Here is a 26,211-nt window from a genome sequence, read left to right on the forward strand (position 1 = left end):
AGGTTGTCTCTTGCATTAAATGGCCTTCCTCGAAATCTCCACCCTCAACTCCGAGCTCCACAGGCCACCAAAACGAGTTTTAAAGGCATCCAAGCAGTTTTGGGAAGAGTGACTGTTTACTAGCAGTTGGGACAACCGAGTCCCTTGAATCTAGGAGGGCTGCTAGCCCCCTCGTATTGTACAAATAGGAAGGCCTCAGCCTTCGTAGTTTACTTTTGGAACTGTTGGTATTTTTGCACTATAGTGTTGTCATTTTGCTCAGCCTGTTTTCTTGTAGCTACTACTGTACAACTTTCATATGATGATTATTTTTGAATAATGAGAAGCAGCTTTACTTGGCATTAGATCTGAGTTCTTTATAGGAGCATGTAGCTCTTGGGGTTGGGCCCAACCCGAGTGCTAAGGCCTCCTTTATGTATTGTTAGTTGTTCTTTATGCATTTGCAAAAAGATTTCTGTTAAAGTAGGTTAAATCTTGTTGATTAACTAGGTCATTGTTAATGGTTAAAAAGACCTCTGATGCTCAGATTTAGTTGATAGGTTGTTTACAGGGAAAAGCTCCAAAAAAGGGCCATCAACCATATCTGGTTTCACCTCTTCCTTAGTGGGATCAGGAGCTGTGATCAGGATAACCTTGCTGCCCACAAAAACATTGATTTTGCTTTGCCATGCAATCACTAGTGTTTGATTTTCATGTGTAGAAGTTGGTTACAAGTTCAGAATTTTGCTTGCTTAGTTGCATGAGTTAGAATACATGGTTTCATTGCAGTTAAAACTCCTGTTCATTCTCTTTACTGACAGCTAGCACAGATTAGGTCAACGTAACTAGGTCTTTGAATTTACAAGTCTTTGTGGTTCAGATTGGGAAAACGACTTGCATAGCACCTGTACCACTCCTTCATCTGCTTATTCTCCATCAGCACCATCTACTCCACCTTCTACTCAGAATCCTTGCCTCACGTTGCCATTTGTTCACATAACCCTAGTTTTTGTGCATCATTGCTTCAACCCTCCTTGAACAAATCCAACCATCTACCTCTATCCTCAACTCCATCCACCAAGTCCTAGACCACCTACAACCCTTATCCTACCTCCATACCCACTCCTTCACCTTTCTCCATCCATCCATCCATCCTCCAAAATCCCATTTTTGAACATCCTGTAGAAAGTTACAGAACATCCTATAGAAAATCACAGACATCCTGTAGAACCCCTGTAGACTTCCTGTAGAAGCTCACGAATGAGGTTTCTTGATAGCCAAACTCTGTGAAACTCTCTGGAAGGATGTTAGGGACCCCTTAGGCCCTCTCTGAACCTTCCCGACCTCATCCAAGCATTTCCCCTCGCCAATCCACCTCTGCACAGTCAAAACAGTCAAATTGCATGCATGATAATTCTGACAACTTATTCAAAAATACAAAAAGATGTTTTTTTTTTTTCAGATGTTACTGTAGAAGTAGCTTAGATACATGTATTTACCTTCCTAGAAGTCAATGGCATCTCTTTCAGTAGCTTGCATCCTCTTTCTTGCATCGGTAGGGATAGCTGGTAAAATTAGGGTTTGCTAGGGTTACGTTTCCTTTCAGCTTTCCAGTTTCTTTCTGCAAGTAGATCAGCCTTCTTTGAGTTAGCTTTCTTCCATCAGTTAAAAAGCTTCTTCTCAGAGCTCATAGAAGTTGGCTTAAGCCCCTAGCGGACTTGTGCCAGCTGACCAAGTGACAGCTACGGCAAGAGCTAGTACTTGTGCATACAACACCGTCGCTTCCAAGTTTGTTACGAACTACCGGGTTGATAAAAGTAAAGAAGGGAGTCCCAGGAGTTGCAGCATTATTGCTGCAATACTGGAGCTCACCACTCTTTTTGGCACCGTTGCCGAGGAAGTGTCAGAGTATTTGTGATTGCTGCTTTTCATCTATTTCCCTACTCTCGCCTTCTGCTAAGTAGTTTATTTCAATTCCATTCTGCAATTTCATTTCTGCAAAAGTAAAATAGACATTTCCTGCTTTCATAGATTAGCCTTTCAATTCTGCAATTTCAATTCTGCAAGCATAAACTAGAATTTCAATTTTGCAAGCATAGTCTAGTATTTCCTTCTCGCAACTTGATTTTAGCAAAATAGATTAGTCTTTTCCTACTTTCATTTCAATTCCACATTTTCATTTCTGCAAGATAGATTTTAGTTAGTTGCAATTCCATCTCTTTCAGTTTTGCAGGAACAAGCAGAGAAAAAAGCAAAAGAAACCAAAAATCCTTTCATGCCTCGTAGGAACAGAGATAATACCAGAAAATTCCTACCCAACACCCCCACCACTTCACTGAGTCACCCTTCTCTCTTCTTTGGTGGCAGTGATCCAGAAGAACCTATAGGTGAACCTCCTGAGATATATGAAGATCCTATAACAGGAGCAAGAAAACATTCCTTTTGAGACCATGGCTGACAACAGAAATGGTAGAGACAATGATGAGAGAATAGAAGGTACCTTCCCCATCCGAGAGACCAACGGGGACATGAAAATGAAGAACATCAGTCCCTCAGCCTTACCTCATTTCCATGGCTTGACCACTGAAGACCCTCATACCTTCCTGTTTGAGTTTGCTATCCTTTTTCGAACCTATGACTATACAAAAGATGAGCAAAAATTGAAACTCTTTCCCTCTACCCTCAAGGATGCAGCATTACGCTGGTTCATGGGGTTACCTGGAAACAGTATCACTACTTGGGCTCAGATGCAGCAAGCCTTTAACAACAAATACCGGGATTACTGTAGGTCAAAGGAAACCAAGGGAGAAATCTTTCGAACGACCATGGGAAATGATGAGTCTTTAGAGGACTATGAGGAAAGGTTCCAACTTAGCTATAAACGGGCCAGGTGCACACTTGAACCTGAATCTCTAAAGCTGGTTCTGCTCCGAGGAGTCCCTGAAGACCTTCTAGATACCCTTCACATGCTAGCTGGAGGAGACATTTACCAACTACCTTATGAGGACATAAAGACTGTGTTTAGAAACCACTCTAGGGCAGCCCGGAAAAGAGGTAGGGGGAATCCACTTTCAGCTAATAATACCTTCTCCAAGCATGAGTTTTCTAATTAGATGGAAGACCTCAAAAGTGAGATGAGACAGACCATTGCCATGCAACTTGATACTTTTCAAATCCAACAAAAGAAAGAGGAAGCTGAGAGGGCTCTGGCCATTTTCTGTCCCAGATGTACGAGGAAGCACCCTAAGAACGAGTGTCCATTGCACTCAGTAGAGGTATGTTTCGTTTGTGAGGAGAACCACCCTACAAACCAATGCCCAACCTTGCCCGGATTCAAAGCCATGTACCAAGGGACTGAGGCACCTACTGAACCTCTCTACTTCCTCAACCAAAGGAGGCTGCATGGACCCAGACCTTACCAGCAGGGGATGCAAGGGACATCCCAAGCTTATTATAGCCCCAACCAATCTGCTCACATGCCTTCTTGGGGTCCCCCTGCTCATCCTTCCTGGTCTGCACCTCCTCCGTGGTCTTATCCACCTCAATACCATAATCAACCCACTGCTCATTCGTTTCACTCACATGTCCAGCCACAGCCTCAGTGGAATGCACCTCAACCGGGGTGGAGGCCCCAATACAACTCTCCTCCCACCATTCTGCCTCCACCACCAGCTCAACCACAACCATTACCTCCTGCTCCTCCAAGACAACCCCATATGCCTGCCCAACCGAACCCGAACCCCAACAACCGACAGGCCCAACAGGTATACATTGGGGAGACAACATGTCCTACCTATGCTATGGAGATCCAGGAGATCAACCTGCGATCCAGAAAGACCCTTCCAGATCTCCAACCTCCTCCCCTAGAGGATGTGGAAGAGAAACAGGAAAGTGAACCCAGAGCCATTCCACCCTTTTCTGAGCTTCTAACATTAACCACACAACCAAACCTAGAGGAGACTGAACTTCTGGGAGAACTGAAACAGTTGTGTGTGAAAATACCCCTTCTCCAGGCCATCAAAGATGTACCGATATAAATTGATTAAGGAGAAGTGTTTCAGGCACCTAGGCAGGAGAAAGAGAGATGCCTTGACTATCAATGTCATCGGACAACTGTCCGATCTAATGTTGGGGCAAGTAATCTGTCCAAAGTATTTGGACCCTGGGAGTCCTGTAGTTGACGTCCACATCAATGGCACCATAATTCCCCATACCTTGATTGATCTAGGGGCTGCCATTAATGTGATGACCAGGGACACCATGCTTAAACTCAACCTTCAGAGTTCCTTAAGGAAGACCTCGACAGTCTTGCATTTGGCAGATCACTCCACCGTGACTCCCGAATGGATTGTGGAGGATGTCTTTGTCTCTGTTGACTCTTGGGAATACCCTGCAGACTTCTTGGTCCTTTAGCCAAAGGCTAAGCTCACTGGATACCCCCTCATTTTGGGAAGGCCTTGGCTAGCCACTGCGGATGCTTACATCAGTTGCTGAGCTGGAAACATGACCATCAAAAATGGTCTTATGTCCAAGCAGCTAGTCCTATACCCTCCTGCCCAACCTCTGCTAGAACATGACTTACCACTCTGGTTGGAAGAAGGAGATGAGGATGAGGTCTACTCTGCACCCTTATGCACAATAGAAACCACTAGGGGAGGTCCTCAAACCAAGGATGATTTGATTGAGACTCTGATTCAAAATCCACCTCCCAGTGCACTGTCCTTAGAGGAATTGGTGGAGGACACCCAAGCCAGCACCTCAGTGGACCTATGTGTGACTGATCCAACCTCTCCTAGAGTTAAGAATGTGGAGTTTGGTCCCGGAAGAACTTTAAAGATCAGCTCCTCCCTATCTCCTTCCCAGGAGAAGGAGCTGTGCAGCTTACTGATCAATCATTTACATGCTTTCGCCTGGAGCTATAAGGAGATTAAAGGAGTCCATCCTTTGGTCTGTACCCATCACATCTACATTAAAGAAGATTGTAAACCGGTCAGGCAGCCTCAGAGGAGAATGAATCCATCCCTTAAAGACATTTTCAAGGAAGAATTGCAAAAATTATTGGATGCAGGATTCATCTATCCTATCTTCGATAGTGAGTGGGTCTCGCCTCTAGTTCTGGTGCCCAAAAAGAATGGGAAGTGGAGAATCTGTGTAGATTACCAAGAACTTAACAAAGCCACTAAGAAAGACCATTTCCCTTTTCCTTTCATAGATCAGGTGTTGGATGGACTGGCAAGGAAGAAGTTCTTCTCTTTCCTAGATGGGTTCAGCGGGTATAACCAGATCCAAATCAGCCTGGAAGACCAAGATAAAACCACCTTCACCTATCCTTGGGGTACCTTTGCCTATCGAGTCCTTCCCTTTGGGCTATGCAACGCTCCTGCCACTTTCCAGAGAGCAGTATTGAGCATCTTTTCTGAGTTGGTCCATGATTCGGTAGAAATCTATATGGATGACTTCACTCCTTATGGGTCCAACTTCCAAGAAGCATTGACCAATCTGGGAAAAGTTCTAACCAAGTGCATTGAGATGAACCTGTCCCTCAGTCCTGAAAAATGTGAATTCCTGATGACTGAAGGGACCGTGCTAGGTCATACCATTTCTCGGCAAGGATTACAGGTGGATCCTAATAAAATTGCTATCATCCAAAAGGTCCCACCTCCTCAAAAGGTAAGAGATGTTCAGAGTTTCCTAGGCTTAGCAGGATATTATCGAAGATTCATTAAAGACTTCAGTAAGCTAGCCTCGCCTTTGTTTGGACTCTTAGGGAAGGATGTTGAGTTTAAATGGATTGACAACTGTCAAGGGGCGTTGGACGAATTGAAAGATAAGCTGGTGTCTGCCCCGATCTTGAGAGGTCCAAACTGGGCCCTACCTTTCCACATCCACACTGATGCCTCGAACAAAGCCATAGGGGCATCCTTAGGACAAGTTGAGGAGAAACTCCCATATGCCATATACTTCGTCAACAAAAACCTGTCCAAGGCAGAAATGAGCTATACTGTAACCGAGAAAGAGTTCCTCGCTGTAGTCCATTCCCTGAACAACTTCAGATACTATATCACTGGTTATCAAACATTTGTACACACTGATCATGCTGCGATTAGATATTTAATGAATAAGCCTGATGTCAATGCTCGTATTATTAGATGGTTACTTTTGTTACATCAATTTGATTTGACGATTGTCAACAAGCCAGGTAAGGAAAATGTTGTTGCTGATTTCTTGTCTAGATTGGACTTGCCTGCAGGTGAAGAAGGAACAATGGATGACCAGATGCCAGATGAACATTTGTTTGCTATCTCAGTTCTCTCTCCATGGTTTGCTGATATAGCAAATTACTTGGTCTCAACACAGTTCCCTCCGCATCTATCCTCAAAAGAGAAGAGCAAAATTGTAAGGAAGAGTGCCCCGTTCACTTGGATCGGGGGCAACATGTTTAAACTTGGCCTAGATCAGATCTTGAGACATTGTGTTAGGGAGGAGGAAGTCTTTGACATCCTCCTAACCTGTCATGATGGACCTTGCGGAGGCCACTTTGCAGCCAAAAGGACTGCCTTCAAAATTCTACAGGCAAGCTACTATTGGCCTACTCTTCATCAAGATGTCAGAAGATACCTCAGCCAGTGTGACCGATGTCAGAGGATGGGGAAACCGACTCCAAGGGATGAAATTCCTCTCCAACCTCAAGTGACCTTCGAGCCATTTGAAAAGTGGGGCATGGATTTTGTGGGTCCTATCAACCCTCCTTCAAAGCAATGGTCTTACATCATTGTGTGCACTGACTATCTGACCAAGTGGGCAGAAACAAAGGCAATCAAATCAATAACAGAAGAAAAGGTGGCTAAGTTCCCGAGGGAAAATATCTTCTATAAGTTTGGCTACCCAAGAGAGTTAGTCATCGATCAAGGAAGCCAGTTCACCTCCAACCTGATTGAAGATTTGCTCGATCATCACAAGATCAAGCACAAGACTTCCACCCCCTATCATCCTCAAGCAAATGGGCAGGTGGAAGTCACTAATCGAGCATTGGAAGGGATTTTGACTAAGGTTGTGAGCAACAGCAGAAAGGATTGGGCAGATCGCCTGGTTGAGGCCACCTGGGCCTACAACACCACTTGGAAGACCACAACCGGTTTCACATCTTATGAGCTGGTCTACGGGAAGAAAGCTTTGCTGTCCATAGAGTTCGAATAAAATACATTAAGGGTGGAAGCTCAGCTGGACCTAGATCTCAGCCATGCTCAACGTGAAATATTGTTGCAGCTGAATGGTTTAGATGAACACAAAATGTAGGCCCTCCTCCACTCAGAAGTAGTTCAACTCCAGAGGAAGATATGGCATGAACGACACCTTAATGAAATCAATTCCAGCTGGGAGATTGGGCGCTGCTGTATGACTCAAGATACAAGGATTTCAAAGGAAAGCTGAGGACAAGATGGTTAGGACCGTATACAGTGGAGAAATGCAATGACAATGGTTCAATCCTTATCAGGACCATTGATGAAGAAGCCATCCCCATGCTTGTCAATGGGCATCGACTGAAAATCTACAAGAAACCCCTTTCAAGGTAGGAGTTCATTGAAACTGTGGAAAAACCAGTGCTGGTAATAGAGTAGGGTTCTGCCTCTACTTCGGCCACACCTTGATCATCAAAAAAAAAAAAAAAAAGAGGAATAAAAAGATCCCTGGATGAAAACCTCTCTGAGGCGGCCAGGGCAGGCAGTGAGGGTGAAAACCTCAGGGAGGTGCCCCTGCTGTCTCTCAGAAAATAAAGAATTTGAATAAAAAGATCCTTGGGTGAAAACCTCTCTGAGGTGCCCGGGGAAGATAGTGGGGGTGAAAACCTCATGAAGGTGCCCCTGCTATCTTTCAAAAAAAAAAAAAAAAAAAAGGAAAAGAGGAAAGAAAAAAGAAAAGAAACAGGTCTAATCTCTGAAAAATTATTGCAGGTTGCAGGGAATACAGTGCTGATAAAGAAGGTCGCGCAAAACGAGGACAGGGGTCCATACCAAGTCACCAGACATCCTCACAAACACTCCCTCCATGACCACTCACTTTTTCCAGGGTTTGGACACATTCGGGTCAAGATTCAACCTCCTATAGGAAGTTTCAGGGCTTTCTACAGGAAGTTCTGCATTTCTATAGGAAACATCCTGTAGAACCCTTGGGCAGGAAAAAATCAATTCTAGAATGGGATTTAAAGCTTGAGGTTTGGTGATGAGGCCTGCAGCCACCCCTCTCTCCCATCCATCACCTGTTTCATCTCTTTCCACCACCATTACCACAATTTTGTCCCGTATTCCTGCACAGTCATGCAAAAAGTCCTGTTTTCCTCATAGTGATTTTTTTTTCCTAAGGGACAAATCAAGTGTTCAAAAGCTCGCACACCCTACCTGTCAAAAGCTCCAATAGGACCCTTCATCTGTGACCATAGCCGTGCCCGTTTCAGCATGCAGCCCAGGAGGAGAAGCAGCTACAGGATGTCCTACAGGAATCCTGTAGCAGCTGATCCGCCTGGAATACACACTATGGAGTCAAGAGCAGTTGAAATCAACACAGGAGGCATGCAACCAGCTCCGCGTAAATGTGAACACCTCCTCGACAGCTGAGAAAAGACGGGGCCGTGCATGCAACGTTCACCACCAGAGGACTGGGTCCTGAAAGCCTTGCATCCAGCATCAGCCAATGAACGAAGGAATTCCAACACCTGTGCACGAAGCAGCAGTGAGCAAAGCCATCATTTCACGTCCAGAAACCTGCGAAACACGTCCACGGCCACACAGGTAAGTGCCTAACCTTATTTCGTCAAATTGCATAAGCTATACTATGAACACTGCATATCTGTGAATGGTGCGGATTGAACGAATGCAATGGCCAGTCAACTGGCCACCCACAGCTAGTAGAATTGCCTCATGGGATCCGAACGAGCTCGGTTACGCTCGATTCTGCTAGAAGGATGTGGAGCCGACACATGGGAAGTGTCCTGTCAGGGAAAATCAACAGATTTGCAGTGAAATTGGCAGAATGATAGGGATGATGGCGGGTAATGGCAGAGATAGACATTGGCGGTTAGAGACACGCCGAGGAATGATGGCTGTGACGTTGTCTAATGGCTCGGCCTGGACACCTCACCCCTCGCGCCATGAATTGCACCGTATTTCAAAATCATTTGGCCAGAGCACTCACATTAACCACTGTCATTTACGCCTACCATCGTTTTCAGCAACGTGAGCGTCCTCCTCCTCTGCAGTTCGTTAGCCCGAGTTTCTCGGCCCGGTTCAAAATCTTCCCGCGTCCCAGGCTTGCTCAGAAGCGCCGTGACATCCTCCAGAAGCAGGAAAAGCTATCTACAGGAAGGAGCTCTACAGGAAGCACAACGAAAGCTCCCGGAGCAGAGAAACCTGTATCTGCTGCGTCGGAATTGGAAATTTCGGAGAGAGGTAGGCTCGAGCATGCCATTCCCATGCTTGATATTTCGAAAGGTGGTGAATTAACTTGTTTGGAGTAGGGAAAAGTAAAACCAGTCTGCCTGTGGGTCAAGAATTGTCGTTTGCTTATATGATACATGAAATTTCTTTCAAATGATGCTGCATCACATTTTCCTCCACGGTTCCTGTTAACCAATTCTCTCCATGAACGATAAACCGCTGTAAGGCTCACCTGTGCATGCATACAATTTCTTTTTTTGTGACTGTTATGTGGATGGAATAGAAAAACAAGCTCTGCACCCTATCTGTGAGAGCCTAATTTCCTTTTGACAAGTCGAGTTTTGGGCAGCAGCAGTAGTATAACCAGGAAATTGGTGAAAGGGGAGATACAGACAGCTGAGAAACCCTGTCCTGAGAATCAAAGGAGGAAACCATATCAGAATTTCCATTCTAACCAGAGCTCAAGCCAAAACAGAGTATTTGAGTATTTTTCACCATGCCAGGAGGGTTTATCAGAAAGGAACCCTCGGATTCCAAGAAGTTGAGAGAAACTCCTGAGGTGGTAGACCTGTTTACCCGTGCAAAGTGGATGACCTTCTGTGACAGAATTCAAGGTCACGATGATGAAATAACAGAGGAGTTCCTAAGGTCCCTGCAGCCCAAATCAAAAACACTGGCCACTGTAAATTTCAGAGGATTGACCTTGAAACTCACCCCACAACTCATTAGTCGGGTCACTGATTTGCCATTGGGGATACCCTGGGATAAAGAGGAAAGGAAATTGGGCCAAAAAGCCAAAAAGGAATTCTTCCTACCAGAGGAGCAGTTTTCAGAGGATAAGAATGGGGTCCGGAGAGCCAGCCTTCAGCCATTTTGGAGCGAGGTCAGCCTTCAGATTATGAAATATATTACCTGTGAGGGGCGATTCAGTATTGTGTATGGTTATCACTTCCGCTTGTTAACTGAGCTCAGGCATAAGATGGATTTGCCCTCAGAACAAAAATTGAGCATCCCATACTTCCTCCTACAGTCATTGATTGAGTGTGGCACAAAACTAAAGGAGGGGACACCAGACCAGCTGGCCCATCATGGGCTTATCAAGCTTCTAGTAGAAGATGCCCTCCATACTTATATTGTCCCTATCTCCTGGGAGATTTTTCGCAATATGACCAAGGATGATGATATCCGGATTCTGGCCGAGGAACTCACTTCATCCAGCAGTGAGGAAAAGGAGCATATTGAGGCAGAGAAGCTAACTAAGGGTAAGGAAATTAAGGGTAAGAAAACCCAGGATAGGCCACCACAAGAAAAGCAAGAAGAGAAACAAGAAAAAGGCCAATCTATTGAGGCCAAAGCTGTGGGTGAGATAAAAGCACAAACGCCAAGGGAGAAACGGTTGCAAATCAGGGTAGAAAGGACTGAAAAGGTCCAAGAAAGTGAGGGCACATCCAAGGAAACCACAGCAAAATTGAAGAAGAAGACACCCCCAGCCAAGCAAGCCAAATCAGTAAAAACTGGTTCTACAGGAAGCCGGCAGACTGTTTCTACAGGAAGCCCGAAAATTGCTTCTACAGGAAGACAAAAAATAGTCAGCACAGGACTTTCTACAGGAAGTCCGAAGACAGAGCAACAGAGGGAAAAATCACCAGAAATTTTAGCTAGGGAGGTAGCAGCTGTGCTGGCCACCCTAAGCACATCTCCCAAGCAGAAGGAAAAGCGAAAGAGGGAGCCTCCCCTGTATTTTAAGGCAAGAAGGAGTGTAAGGATTAAGACTGGCAGACCCCAGCCTCCGTCAAAAGAACCAATCACAATTGTAGACACCCCTACCACACAAAAGGAGAGGTCCCCCTCCAAGGCATCCATCACTTATGAACGGGGAAGCCCGAAGACATCCACCTGGAGGGAGAGAATGAAAATGTTGGACACAAAGGCCTCTCTACAGGATGCTGAGACTATTCTACAGGAAACACTGGCTAGGTTGAAGGAGACCAAAGCAATGGAGGGTGAGGCAGCTAAATCACCACAGGAGGAAGAAAAGGTAGAAAACATTGTGGAACCTAGCCCCCAGCCCAGCTTGGGCTCCTACTATAACTTCTTGGAGGCCGGAAAGATCATCCCTCAAAAATTCACAGTGCCACTTTTCCTTGCACTAGAAGAAGAGAGAGTGAGGACCCACACTTGGATGAAAATCGCTAAGTCCAAGGGTGTGGTGGATATAGGTCCTCTGGAGGAACAACTCAAAGAGGCAAGGAGGGAATTGGCTCTAGTACGGCATGTGGAGAGCAGCCAGCGGGTCAAGCTACAGGAAGAAAATGAGCTACTTAGGCAGCAGCTACAATTATAGGGACAGAGGAAGGAAGACAGGCCTCATATCTTGGGGGAACAACAGCAGCAGGAGGAGCCAGCAGCTACAATTACAGGGACAGAGGAAGGAAGACAGGCCTCATATCTTGGGGGAACAACAACAGCAAGAGGAGCCCACAATAGCCAGAGATACCCCTGATGAACAACAGAGAAAGGAAGGGGTGCAGACTGAAGTTGAGATACTGAATCAACAACTACAGGAAAAAGAATTGGAGACACAATCTATGAAACAACAAATACAAGAAAAGGAGGCCCAACTGGCCTGCATGGCCAGCTGGGCAATGGAAGCTCTGAAGTGTAGGCAGCTTGCAAAATCCTATGCCCTATACCTTAAGGATCAGTGGTTACAGTTTCAGATCAATACCTTGGCTCAAAGGGGCATCACCCCATTCCAAAATTATCATCAGTTTGTAGCTCTATGTGGCAGTAGTTCATCTAAGGATAGGGCCAAATTATCAGAGTTCTACTTGCACAACTTTTCCCTTCTGGACATGAACGCATGGGATCCTAACATGGTGGTAGGGGATGTCCAGCTTATGGCCATGGCCTCTTGGATGAGCCATGAGGAGAAGAGAGCAGCAGAGGTCCGCAGTATCATAGGTAGAGAGCTCAGTGAGCCTCTCATGATCAGAGCAGAGCCAGATGACCCATCAGCAGTGATAAGCACCCACCAGCACTTGGCCAACAGTCCTCAGGATCTACCGGAATACATTGAGCAACAAGCTCAAGCCATTTCCCACTTTGAGGACATGGAGAGACTGTTGGGAGAAAACTGCATGCATGCCTGCACAAGGCGGTGGAACACACTGCCTCACAGCCTGAAGATAAAAGAATACCACTCTCCCACCAGGATGAGGGAAGCCTTGGCAAGGGTACCCCTCTACAAACAGTTGATGCAGAATTTGCAGGCCAATTGGATTGGCTTGAAATTCAGTCCTCCTTTACTTTTGGGATTGCTAGAAGGAGTGAAGGAAGAGGAAGAAGGTAGACAATGGGAGGAAGTGGAAAGGAAGGTAGGATTCCATGACCGGGAAGAGGATATCACAGCAGAGGCCTGGGACGTGAGGGAGGCGATCAAAGCCATAAAGGATGATGAGTTGGACTAGTTGCTCAGAGGATGAGCAACCCATTTAGCAGGGGGGTGATGATGAGCCCCCAAATTGGGTAACTTAGTGGGCTCATTTTGCCTAACTGTCCTTGTTCAATCCTCCATTTTTCATAGATTATGCATGTTTTTCTAGTATGTTTATGTTATTTGAACGAATAAGGGTGGTCACTCTACCTAGGAGGCTAATACGTGGTTATTTCAGGATTTTTGGACAAATTTTGGGAGCAAAACCAAGCAATCATGGGTCAGCTGATAGCCAAGCTTGAGGTGAGGATTCATAGGGAGGTTGTCTCTTGCATTAAAGGGCCTTCCTCGAAATCTCCACCCTCAACTCCGAGCTCCACAGGCAACCAAAATGAGTTTTAAAGGCAGCCAAGCAATTTTGGGAAGAGTGACTGTTTACTAGTAGTTGGGACAGCCGAGTCCTTTGAATCTAGGAGGGCTGCTAGCCCCCTCGTATTATACAAATAGAAAGGCCTCAGCCTTCATAGTTTACTTTTGGAACTGTTGGTATTTTTTCACTATAGTGCTGTCATTTTGCTCAGCCTGTTTTCTTGTAGCTACTACCGTACAACTTTCATATGATGATTATTTTTGAATAATGAGAAATAGCTTTACTTGGCATCAAATCTGAGTTCTTTATAGGAGCCCGCAGCTCTTGGTGTTGGGCCCAACCCGAGTGCTAAGGCCTCCTTTATGTATTGTTAGTTGTTCTTTATGCATTTGCAAAAACATTTCTGTTAAAGTAGGTTAAATCTTGCTGATTAACTAGGTCACTGTTAATGGTTAAAAAGACCTCTGATGCTCAGATTTAGTTGATAGGTTGTTTACAGGGAAAAGCTTCCAAAAAGGGCCATCAACCATCTCTGGTTTCACCTCTCCCTCAGTGGGATCAGGAGCTGTGATCAGGATAACCTTGCTGCCCACAAAAACACTGATTTTGCTTTGCCATGCAATCACTAGTGTTTGATTTTCATGTGTAGAAGTTGGTTACAAGTTCAGACTTTTGCTTGCTTAGTTTCATGAGTTAGAATACATGGTTTCATTACAGTTCAAACTCCTGTTCATTCTCTTTACTGACAGCTAGCACAGATTAGGTCAACGTAACTAGGTCTTTGAATTTACAAGTCTTTGTTGGTTCAGATTGGGAAAACGACTTGTAGAGCACTTGTACCACTCCTTCATCTGCTTATTCTCCATCAACACCATCTACTCCACCCTCTACTCAGAATCCTTGCCTCACGTTGCCATTTTCTCACATAACCCTAGTTTTTGTACAACATTGCTTCAGCCCTCCTTGAACAAATCCAACCATCTACCTCTATCCTCAACTCCATCCACCAAGTCCTGGACCACCTCCAACCCTTATCCTACCTCCATACCCACTCCTTCATCTTTCTCCATCCATCCATCCTCCAAAATCCCATTTCTGAACATCCTGTAGAAAGTTACAGAACATCCTGTACAAAATCACCGACATCCTGTAGAACCCCTGCAGACTTCCTGTAGAAGCTCACGAATGAGGTTTCTTGATAGCCAAACTCTATGAAACTCTCTGGAAGGATGTTAGGGACCCATTAGGCCCTTTCTAAACCTTCCCGACCTCATCCAATCATTTCCCCTCACCAATCCACCTCTGCATAGTCAAAACAGTCAAATTGCATGCATGATAATTCTGACAACTTATTCAAACATACAAAAAGATGTTTTTTTTTTCAGATGTTACTGTAGAAGTAGCTTAGATACATGTATTTACCTTCCTAGAAGTCAATGGAATCTATTTCAGTAGCTTGCATCCTCTTTCTTGCATCGGTAGGGATAGCTGGTAAAATTAGGGTTTGCTAGGGTTACGTTTCCTTTAAGCTTTCCAGTTTCTTTTTGCAAGTAGATCAGCCTTCTTTGAGTTAGCTTTCTTCCATCAGTTAAAAATCTTCTTCTCAGAGCTCATAGAAGTTTACTTAAGCCCCTAGCAGACTTGTGCCAGTTGACCAAGTGACAGCTGCGGCAAGAGCTAGTACTTGTGCATACAGCATCGTCGCTTCCAAGTTTGTTACGAACTACCGGGTTGATAAAAGTAAAGAAGGGAGTCCCAGGAGTTTCAACATTATTGCTACAATACTGGAGCTCACTAATATCATGTTCGTCCAATTCACATTCTTATGAATTAAACTTGAAGTCCATATAAGGTAATAACGTTTCCCATGATGAAGAAGTTGATGTGATAATCATTGAACATATTTCTTACAATTTGGGTAGTCCATTTGGTGATGATCAAGACATGTGATGAAATTGTTGAGCCTAATAACTTCCATTTGATGGATAATTATCTTGTTGAAACAATTGATGATATTTTTATTCACACAAATGTTGACTTGATCATGCTCTCAAATTTCAAGCATTCAACATTTTAAAGTTCAGGGACTTGTCAGGAAGACGAGGCACGTCAACTTCAGTTGATGGTTATTTTGGGATCTCATAATCCTTATGATATATCTAAACTAGGTTAGATTATAATTCTCTCACGTAATTCTTCTCTTAGCATGGTTTCGTTGGATTTAAGCTTGCTCCTAAAGGACTTCTAGAATTTTCATGTTAATCTTATTAGTCGTAAATATAGAGCTAAAGATTATTGTTTGGCTAATTCTTCTTTATGCAATCCCTTGTGTAAAATCTGGGATTGGAACACGTACCTTTCACAGATGTACATAAATTTCAAATATTCCATCCTAATTATTGAGAAAGAGATCATCTTTCCCTGAAAGACTCCTTCCTGTAAAATTCTTCTATGAGCAAACAACTCCTTATCCTTCTTGTATGTGTTTTCATCTAATCATTTTTCTGGAACAATCAATCCTTTTTAATATCATTCAATTCTTGAATCATTCAGCAGACCAAAAACCTTATGCTGATATGAATATTGAATTTGATTTGACACATATTTCTAATGTTTTGCTAGCTTGGTATCATAATTGGTTCCCCAAATTTACAAGCTTTCATATTGTTGGTCTAGTATATAATTAGATACAAATGGGACCATTGAATAATCAAGGATCTTATATGCCAACACACCAATCTGATCATAATGTTGGTTTTAACAACCATCACTCAATTAATTATTTTCCCATTAGTACAACTGACGATAGTTGTTTTACACCAATTGATCTTATCAAGTCCATTGATCCTTATGATTAATCATTTCACTATTTAGGTACTTGTCAGATAGTTGAGGAACTTCAACTTGTGTTGATGGTTATGTCAGACCCTCACTATCTTGATTAAGTCTTTGAACAAGATCAAATCAATTTTCCCTCGTAAGATTCTCCTTATAATTCAACTAAACTGATTGAAATTTCATCTTCTCAAGAATTTTAGGGTTTTCAAATGGGTTGGTCTAAATATCGTGATCCAATTTCTGAATGGTTAGAGAAATATTACTTAGAAATCTTCATTGCTAACAATAAGTTTCTATCTATCTTGATGTTTTATAAAACTGAAAACAAGGAAAAATGTACATTCACGAGCATCCTATAAGGTTTATATCATCATCGTTCCAATCAACAATGTAAAGTTGTACATTGGTTAAGGCAAGTTGTTATATCACACTATTATAATTGCAGACGAAACCTTCAATTTCTTATGAAAATTGTTCAAGTAAAAATATTTATCTTTGTGGTAGTGTTGTTGTAGAAATGGGGTACCAAAAAAAACCTTCTTAGCAGTTGGTTGTGCCATGCAAAGAAATCGCAAATAGAATTGGTTGCTTTTAGTGGATAAACATGGATCAACAAAGAAATGCAAATGGTGAGAACAATGCATACACAAAAAAAAAAACTAAAAACTAAAACAAAAACATAAGTAATGCTTAATGAAGCAAACAAGTCAACAAAGTAATGGAAAATGGCTCCCTTTATTAACTGTTGAAAGTAGAAGATGAATATAATAGACAAATACCAAACACTTGGAGAGAATTCTTTGAGGAATGGTGCTCAAAATCCTCAACGAGGAGGTTCCTTTCCTCACTTTCTTTCCAAGTTTATCCTCTCTCTCAAAGAAGTATCAAGGCTCTCCCAATGGTGAAATCCTCTACAAACTAGAATGTTGTATTATTGAGAAACAATTTGGTTGGCATAACAACGCACTACTTCTTCTTCAACAATGGAATGCAGTATTACTTGAGAACAATTTTTCCAGCATAAAATTTCCTTCTCTTTGGTCTTCCAATGGATTGTTTATATAGAATTTTGAATCCCTCTTCCCTCTTTCGGTCCATTAATGAGAAAATGGCTCCTGAGTAGGACAATAGGATCCCTTAGGGGCTGCATATATCTAGGGTGACTCGAATCCGGTTGTATTTGGCTATAACATGTCAGGGAATCTCATCTTCCAAGTGTGTGAAGTGATCTTGAATTATCGAGTCAAACTTTTCTTTGAGGGCAAGACTATAGTAGGAAAAGACGTGCGATTCAATTTTATACTTGAGACCTTTGGAAAACTTTGTTTTTTTATTTTTTATGATGTCTTCAGTTGGAAATTCTTCACCTGTATGCTCTATTGGATGACTTTGGGTGCCTTCTAGATTGTACAAATGTGTCTACATTTTTTTGTGTTAACAATTTCCCCTTGATATACGAGGTTAGGAGAAAACATATAGCTAAAATACATCACATTTTTATGTGTTCACTGAGAGTCTAATCAACTTATTGAGAGAAAAAATAACTTTGTTATGAGACCAGCGCACAAAAAGATAGAAAAGATAGATCAACGCCTTAGAATTCAGCCTCTTCGAGGGGGCAACCTCCTTTACATTACATAAATGAATGATTCCTTGATGATTCAAATGAAAAAACCTCCTTTCTATATATAGGAGTCTAAGGAGTCACAATATAACCCAACCGACCTAACAATAATAATATAAAGCCACAAAAATAACAATAGAGGGATTCTATGGGGCACAGTAATAACAATATGGGGGCAATAGGGGCACAACAACATTAATAAGGGATACAACTACAATAGTAATGGGGTAATCACTAGTATTATAGGGACCTAACATGCCCCTCTCCTTCAAAAAAGTGTTTTCCTCAATGCTTGAGTAGTTCTAGATGCTTCTGTATAAAATTCTCATCCTCCCATGTGGAATCTTCAGCCGATAAGTTCTTCTACTTGATGAGATACTCCGAAATTGATCGATTTTGTAGCTATCGAGTTCTTGTTTCTGTGACTGCTTCCGGTTGCAATATAGTTTTTCCTTCCTCATCAAGTTCTAGCAATATTGTTTGAACTGGGAGCTTGTCACCTCTAACCTTCTTTAAACATGAAACATGGAAAACTAGGTGCACTCGAGAAGCTGCAGGAAGCTCCAATTTGTATGCCATCGTACCAATCTTTTGCAACAACTTGTACAGACCATAATACTTTGGTGATAATTTATTATCCTTCTTAGCTTGCTTGAGGGAAATTTGTTTATATGGTTGTAGCCCTAGGAATACCCAATCACCTACATCAAAACTTATTTCACTGCGAATGTTGATCTGCCTATTGTTTCATTCTATTCTGCGCCAACACAAGGTTATCCTTTAAGAGTTGGAGGACTTGTTGTTGATGCTCAATGTGATTTTCCACTGCTTGAACTTTAGAATTTTCTCTTAAATATGATGTGATGGATGGTGGCTGATATCCATAAAGTGCCATAAATGGGGTCATTTTTTTTGTTGTATGGAAGGAAGTGTTATACCACCATTTAGCCAGAGGCAACCATTTGACCCATTGTGTGTGTTTATCAGATACAAAGCAACGAAGATATCCTTCCAAACATTTGTTTACTATCTCAGTTTTCCCATCAGATTGAGGATGATAAGATGAGATATGAGCTAAATGAGTACCGAGACAAGAAAATAATTCTGTCCAAAAATTACCAGTGAAAATGGGATCTCTGTCATTTACAATAATCTTTGGGTTTCCGTGTAGCTTTTGAATTGTTTCCATAAATGCAGTAGAAATTTTATTGGCTTTAAATGGATTTGATAATGCACAAAAGTGTGTATAATTGGTAAGTCTGTCAACTACCACCATGATGACACTCTTTCCCTCAAACTTAGGTAAACCTGTGATAAAATCCATTGAAACCTCCTCCCAACGTTGGCTTGGAATGGATAAAGGTTGTAATAGACCCGGTGTCTTAATTGTTTCAACTTTATTTTGTTGGCAAACCAAACATTTTGCCACAAAATTTTGAATATCTGATTTAAGGCCATCCCAAAAAAATTCCTTCTTAACCCTGTGGTAAGTTTTTAAAAATCATGATTGCCCTCCTAAGGGAGAAGTGTGCAATTCCATAAGAATCTTTTGTTTGAGTTGGGAATTCTTACAATGGTATAAGCAATCTTTGTACCATAACGAATCATTTTTCTAGCTAAATGTATCAGATGTACTGGAATCTTGTTGTAACTTTTGAATAAGTGCCCACACTTCTTCATCATTCTTCCATTCCTCCCTTGCTTCGTTTATCCAATCTGGTTGGATAATAGAAATGGCGCACAACAATGCTTCCACATTGTCATCCTTTCTTGAGAGTGCATCTGCCACCACGTTTTGCTTCCCTTTTTTGTAGATGGTTTCAAAGTCATAACCCAACATCTTTGTGACCCACTTTTGTTGCTCTTCAGATGATAATATTTGTTCTAAAAGGTATTTAATGCTATCATGATCTGTTTTTACCTTGAAGTGTCTTCCCATTAGGTAGGGTCGCCATTTCTTAAGTGCATGTAGTATTGCCAACATTTCCTTCTCATAAATAGCTTTTTGTAAAAACTTTCCCTTGATTGGACGACTTTCAAAAGAAATGGGTCTTTCAAATTGCATTAAAACAACACCAATTCCATTTTCTGAAGCATCACATTCCACAATAAAGGTTTTTGTGAAGTCCGCTGTAGCTAAGACTGGTGCTTGGCAAATTGCCTCTTTAAGATGTTCGAAGGCCTTTGTTGCTTCTGGAGTCCATGAAAATGCATCTTTCTTCAATAATGTTGTTAGAGGTGCTGCTATTCTCCCATAATTCTTAACAAACTTGCGATAATACCCTGTCAACCCGAGAAATCCTCGCAAATGCTTTATGGATGTGGGGATTTTCCATTCCTTAATGGCTTTAATTTTTCTAGGGTCTACCTGTTATGAAACCAGCTCAAGAAAAGATAGAAAAGATAGATCAATGCCTTAGAATTCAGCCTCTTCGAGGGGGCAACCTCCTTTACATTACATAAATGAACAATTCTTGGATGATTCAAATGACAAAACCTCCTTTCTATATATAGGAGTCTAAGGAGTCACAATATAATCCACCGACCTAACAATAATAATATAAAGCCACAAAAATAACAATAGAGGGATTCTATGGGGCACATTAATAACAATATGGGGATAATAGGGGCACAACAATATTAATAAGGGATGCAACTACAATAGTAATGGGGTAATCACTAGTATTATAGGGACCCAACATGCCCCTCTCCTTCAAAAAAGTGTTGTCCTCAACGCTTGAGTAGTTCTGGATGCTTCTGTATAAAATTCTCATCCTCCCATGTGGAATCTTCAGCGGATAAGTTCTTCCACTTGATAAGATACTCTGAAATTGATCGATTTCGTAGCTGTCGAGTTCTTGTTTCTGTGACTGCTTCCGGTTCCAATATAATTTTTCCTTCCTCGTCAAGTTCTGGCAATATTGTTTGAACTGGGAGCTTGTCGCCTATAACCTTCTTTAAACATGAAACATGGAAAACTGGGTGCAATCGAGAAGCTGCAGGAAGCTCCAATTTGTATGCCATAGTACCAATCTTTTGCAACACCTTGTACGGACCATAATACTTTGGTGATAATTTATTATCCTTCTTAGCTTGCTTGAGGGACATTTGCTTATATGGTTGTAGCCGTAGGAATACCCAATCACCTACATCAAAACTTCTTTCACTGCGATGTTGATCTGCCTGTTGTTTCATTCTATTCTGTGCCAACACGAGGTTATCCTTTAAGAGTTGGAGGACTTGTTGTTGATGTTCGATGTGATGTTCCACTGCTTGAACCTTAGAATTTTCTCTTAAATATGATGTGATGGATGGTGGTTGATATCCATAAAGTGCCATAAATGGGGTCATTTTTGTTGCTGTATGGAAGGAAGTGTTATACCACCATTCAGCCAGAGGCAACCATTTGACCCATTGTGTCTGTTTATCAGATACAAAGCAACGAAGATATCCTTCCAAACATTTGTTTACTATCTCAGTTTGCCCATCAGATTGAGGATGATAAGATGAGCTATGAGCTAACTGAGTACCAAGACAAGAAAATAATTCTGTCCAAAAATTTCCAGTGAAAATGGGATCTCTGTCACTTACAATAATCTTTGGGTTTCCATGTAGCTTTTGAATTGTTTCCATAAATGCAGTAGAAACTGTACTGGCTTTAAATGGATGTGATAATGCACAAAAGTGTGCATACTTGGTAAGTCTGTCAACTACCACCATGATGACACTCTTTCCCTCAGACTTGGGTAAACCTGTGATAAAATCCATTGAAACCTCCTCCCAACGTTGGCTTGGAATGGATAAAGGTTGTAATAGACCCGGTGTCTTAATTGTTTCAACTTTATTTTGTTGGCAAACCAAACATTCCGCCACAAACCTTTTAAGGCCATCCCAAAAAAATTCCTTCTTAACCCTGTGGTAAGTTTTTAAAAATCCTGAGTGCCCTCCTAAGGGAGAAGTGTGCAATTCCATAAGAATCTTTTGTTTTAGCTGGGAATTCTTACAGAGGTATAAGCGATCTTTGTACCATAACGAATCATTTTGCCAGCTAAATGTATCAGACGTACTGGAATCTTGTTGTAACTTTCGAATAAGTGCCCACACTTCTTCGTCATTCTTCCATTCCTCCCTTGCTTCGTTTATCCAATCTGGTTGGATAATAGAAATGGCGCACAACAATGCTTCCACATCCTCATCCTTTCTTGAGAGTGCATCTGCCACCACATTTTGCTTCCCTTTTTTGTAGATGATTTCAAAGTCATAACCCAACATCTTTGTGACCCACTTTTGTTGCTCTTCAGAGGATAATCTTTGTTCTAAAAAGTATTTAAGGCTATCATGATCCGTTTTTACCTTGAAGTGTCTTCCCATTAGGTAGGGTCGCCATTTCTTAAGTGCATGGAGTATTGCCAACATTTCCTTCTCATAAATAGCTTTGTGTAAAAACTTTCCCTTGATTGGACGACTTTCAAAAGCAATGGGTCTTTCATCTTGCATTAAAACAGCACCAATTCCATTTCCTGAAGCATCACATTCCACAATAAAGGTTTTTGTGAAGTCCGGTGTAGCTAAGACCGGTGCTTGGCACATTGCCTCTTTAAGATGTTCAAAGGCCTTTGTTGCTTCCGGAGTCCATGAAAATGCATCTTTCTTCAATAATGTTGTTAGAGGTGCTGCTATTCTCCCATAATTCTTAACAAACTTGCGATAATACCCTGTCAACCCAAGAAATCCTCGCAGATGCTTTATGGATGTGGGGATTTTCCATTCCTTAATGGCTTTAATTTTGCTAGGGTCTACCTTAACTCCTTCATGAGATACAATATGACCCAGATATTCCACCTCTTGGACTCCAAAGAAACATTTGGATCTTTTTGCATATAATTGTTTCTCCTCCAATAGTTGTAGCACCCTGTCAACATGTTCAACATGATCCTTCCAAGACTTGTTGTAGATTAGTATATCATCAAAAAATACTAACACAAATTTTCTAAGGAATGGTTTGAAAATTGAATTCATCAAACCTTGAAATGTTGAAGGTGCATTGGTAAGGCCAAAAGGCATGACCAAAAATTCATAATGACCCTCATGAGTTCTAAATGCTGTTTTCGGAATGTCTTCAGTCTTCATTCTGATTTGATGATATCCTGAACGAAGATCCAACTTGGTGAAGTAAATTGATCCATGCAATTCATCAACAATGGGAATGGGAAACTTATCTTTAATAGTGAGCTTGTTGAGCTCCCTATAATCTGGACACATGCGCCATGATCCATCCTTCTTGTGCACCAATACTACTGGAGCAGAGAAAGAACTTTGACTCGGTTGAATTATACCAGCCTCTAGCATTTCTGCAACCATACGTTCAATTTCACTCTTTTGGGCATAGGGATATCTGTACGGCCTGATGTTTGGAGGAACACTTCCTGGAATCAGATGAATAGCATGATCATGATCACGAATAGGTGGGAGACCTTTGGGAGTCTCAAATACCTTGGAATGATTGTCCAAGACTTTTTGGAGATCTGGAGAAATAGATGATTCCAATGTGGAAACATCTAGCGAACATAATTGTGCAATTACACCTCTTTGTTCCTTTTTTAGAAGCTTTGTCATACCATTAGAGCTGATTATCTTTCCTGGTTTCCCTGCAATACCCCTTAATTCAACTTCCTTTCCTTCCATAGAAAATTTCATGAAAAGTTCTTGAAAATTAAAAGCTATTGTACCCAAGGATTGTAGCCATTGGACTCCTAGTACAACATCAGCACCTCCCATTGGAATGGAAAGCATTGGGCTAGTCAATACATATTCTCCCATGGATAGCTTGATATTATGGCACTTTCCAGAGAAATTTATTGTTCCTCCATTTGCAATCATCACTTGACACTCTGGTGCTGGATATAGGAAGCAATTCAATTCTTTTGCTACCTTACAATGAATAAAATTGTGGGTGCTTCCTGAATCAATCAACACTATTACCTTTTTCTTCTTGATTTGTCCTTCTATCTTGATGGTTTGAGGAGTGGTAATTCCTGCCAATGCATTACAAGATATGGTCGGATTTATTTGTTCTTTATCTAGGCTTTGTTCCTGGAGTATATCCTCTTCTTTTGACCTTTCTTGCTCCTTTTCTTCTTCCTCTTCACAATCTATGTAGAATAATTTCTTCTCAGCACACTTATGACCTTTAGTGTATTTGCTATCACAACTGTAACAAAGCCCTTTTGCTCTTTTTTCTTCCAATTGTTGTGGTGTCAACCTTATAGGTTGTGGAAGACTAGGGGCAACAACACTTCCATCTTTATAGTTGTGAGTGGTATGCTTCCTGGTTGCCATAATTTTGCTTTCCATTTTTCTTGCTAACCTGAATGCCTTCTCTAATGAATCAGGTTCCCAAAGGCGAACATCATGTTGGATATTATCCTTTAAAGACCCTATGAACACATCAATCCTATGCTCCTCTGGAATATTTTTTACCCTTATGTTCAATTTTTGGAACTCCTCAATGTGCTCCATTATTGAACCCTTTTGTTTGAGACTTATCAATTGGCTAAAAAAAGTGTTGCTTTTTGTATCCTCATAATGTGCTATCAATTCTTCCGTAAAAATTGCCCAAGTGATAAATTGTTTACGAGAGCAAAGCCATTGATACCATACAAACTGATTTGGTTCCAAATATAAAGTTGCAATACGTACCTTTTGTGTGTTTTGCACATTATTGAGATCGAAAAATTGCTCCATCTGTAATATCCATGTTGCGGGATCCTTGCCATCAAACTTCCTCATATCGATTTTTGGAATATGGTGGGTCTTCGATCCAACATTAGAGTCTATGAAATCATGATTAACATTTCTTTTGTTCACATCATGAGTTTCCTTTACTACCTTTTCACCATTAGTAAGTATTTCTTGTAGAAAATTTGTCAAATCTGTCTTCAAATCTGCCATGTCTGTCTTCAAATCTGCTATGTCTCTCTTCAAATCTGTCTTCAAATCTATCTTCAAATCGTCCATCTTAGCTTCCACGCCCTTTATCTTAGATTCCACGCCATTTATCTTAGCTTCTGTTAGCTTTTGTGAGAGTGACATTTGTTGCACTTGTTCTTGTAATTTTGATATATCATGTAGCATTTCTTCCTCTTCTTCATGAGTCATGCTAGAGCTTTCAGGTTCCTTACTAGGTGTTTGCATTTTCTTTCCTCGGGGCATCAGTTACCGATAATAATGCTCTACTATGCCCTTTGAATTCCTTCAAAATAAATTTTCAAACCAAGCTTAAGCAAAAATTTAAAAAAATCTACACACCTTTTTTCACTTTGTAGGAGCTCGATATTGCCTCTGATGTATCTCTGTAATTTCTAATCATCTAGTTTTAAATTGCGACCTGTAGTAGCCCTTTGTGTCCTCTTTCCAATGCCACCAGTCTGACCCAAATTGGATTCTCCAAGGAAGAGTTATGCGAAATCTCCCACAGTGACTTGATTATAGACTAGTTCAGTAGAGCGAACTTGTACGACGTGCCACGAGTCATTGTTTCGACCTTTGGCTCTGAAAAATATCTACAAGAAACTACAGTCCATCCTCTTTCTGTAACTTCTTACGAAATTTCAATCCGATGCTCAGAGAGAAAGTTATGACGATTTTCCCCAGGTCACCTGTTTGGAATGTAATTCAGGAGTCTGCAAAAAGACCAACTTCCTCAGATCATATCTCCGCAAATATAGCGCAAAAGCTCTGAAATTCGGACCCAAGGTTCAGTGTGATTTCTTCTCAAATGGGTTTTTTTTTAGCTTCTGAAACATCATAGAAAAAAAGTTATAGCAAAAATGCCACGATGACCTATTTGGAGCAGCGAAACCCTAGAATCCAAAGCTCTGATACCAAATGTTATGAAACCACTCAAGAAAAGATAGAAAAGATAGATCAACGCCTTAGAATTCAGCCTCTTTGAGGGGGAAACCTCCTTTACATTACATAAATGAATAATTCTTGGATGATTCAAATGACAAAACCTCCTTTCTATATATAGGAGTCTAAGGAGTCACAATATAACCCAGCCGACCTAACAATAATAATATAAAGCCACAAAAATAACAATAGAGGGATTCTATGGGGCACAGTAATAACAATATGGGGATAATAGGGGCACACAAATATTAATAAGGGATGCAACTACAATAGTAATGGGGTAATCACTAGTATTATAGGGACCCAACACTACCTTAACTCCTTCATGAGATACAATATGACCCAGATATTCCACCTCTTGTACTCCAAAGAAACATTTGGATCTTTTTGCATATAATTGTTTCTCCTCCAATAGTTGTAGTACCTTGTCAACATGTTCAACATGATCCTTCCACGACTTTTTGTAGATTAGTATATCATCAAAAAATACTAACACAAACTTTCTAAGGAAGGGTTTGAAAATGGAATTCATCAAACCTTGAAATGTAGAAGGTGCATTGGTAAGACCAAAAGGCATGACCAAAAATTCATAATGACCCTCATGAGTTCTAAATGCTGTTTT

This window comes from Pinus tabuliformis, chromosome 2_2 (genome assembly GCF_031772625.1).
Source record: "Pinus tabuliformis cultivar Carrire ecotype Pingquan chromosome 2_2, CPIR1, whole genome shotgun sequence".
Lineage (NCBI taxonomy): Eukaryota > Viridiplantae > Streptophyta > Pinopsida > Pinales > Pinaceae > Pinus > Pinus tabuliformis.